Source organism: Neofelis nebulosa, chromosome Y (assembly GCF_028018385.1).
Source record: "Neofelis nebulosa isolate mNeoNeb1 chromosome Y, mNeoNeb1.pri, whole genome shotgun sequence".
Lineage (NCBI taxonomy): Eukaryota > Metazoa > Chordata > Mammalia > Carnivora > Felidae > Neofelis > Neofelis nebulosa.
Window position 1 is genome coordinate 7,202,709 of NC_080801.1, and position 976 is coordinate 7,203,684.

General features: G+C 42.3%; 1 pseudogene; it reads right to left on the reverse strand.

Annotated features, from left to right (window-relative positions):
* Positions 1–284: 284 nt before the first annotated feature.
* On the reverse strand, positions 285–740 carry LOC131503488 (large ribosomal subunit protein uL11-like; annotated as a pseudogene).
* Positions 741–976: the final 236 nt, after the last annotated feature.

Sequence of the window (976 nt, forward strand, 5' to 3'; positions counted from 1 at the left end):
TCTTGCATGTGTCTATGTGTCATATGGTTCTTTGTTGAAATATTTCCCTTTGTAGTTCTTTTTTTTATGTTTTATTTATATTTGAGAGACAGACAGAGACAGCACATGCACATGAGCAGGAGAGGGGCAGAGAGAGAGAGGGGGACAGAGGACCCAAAGTGGACCCCATGTTGGCAGCAAGATCCTGATGCCCAGCTTGAACTCACTAACCATGAGATCATGACTTGAGCCATAGTCCAATGTTTAACCAACTGAGTGACAGAGGCAACCTTCCTTTGTACTTTTTAACTAGCTGGGCATTCCACTGCACCATTATTGATGTCATCTATGACGCCAAGGGGTTGGCGGCCATCAATATTGCAGCCCACAGAATGGGCACTCTCCAGTATCTCTTTAATGGTTCTAGAGAGTTCTCTGGCTAAAGATTGGTGCTGTATCTGTTGGGCAATCTCATCAAAAGTGATATTTCCATTTGATTAATCTTTTCCTGCTTCTCTTTCTCTTGGTGGTTCCTCAAGCACTTTGATAATCAGGGCAAAGACAAAAGTTATCACTTCAATCTGGGTCTGTCCAAATGTCAGTTTCACTGTCATCCTCAGACCCTTCCAATTACCGGTTGCCTTGGCAATGTCATTACCAACCTTTTTTAGAGAAAGCTCCAGGGGACCTGTCTTTGGGGTCAGGGTAGATGTGGCACTGATGTCCTCACCAGTGTACCTCAGGTATACAGCTGATCTCATAGCGGTCAAACTTAGGCCGCTATGGTGGAGGAGGCTGGTGTCAGATTAACTTGTGCTCAGGACCACCAAAGACAGTTGCACCTTGGTCTTCTCTGAGCTGAAAGCAAAAGAAATAAAATAAAAATAAAAATAAAAGTGTCTTTTTCCCTCCTTAATTTTAAATACTACAAATTTGAGTATCAGCTTGTGTTATAATTTTTTTCAACCACCAAATATTATCTGAGAAGGTCATATGG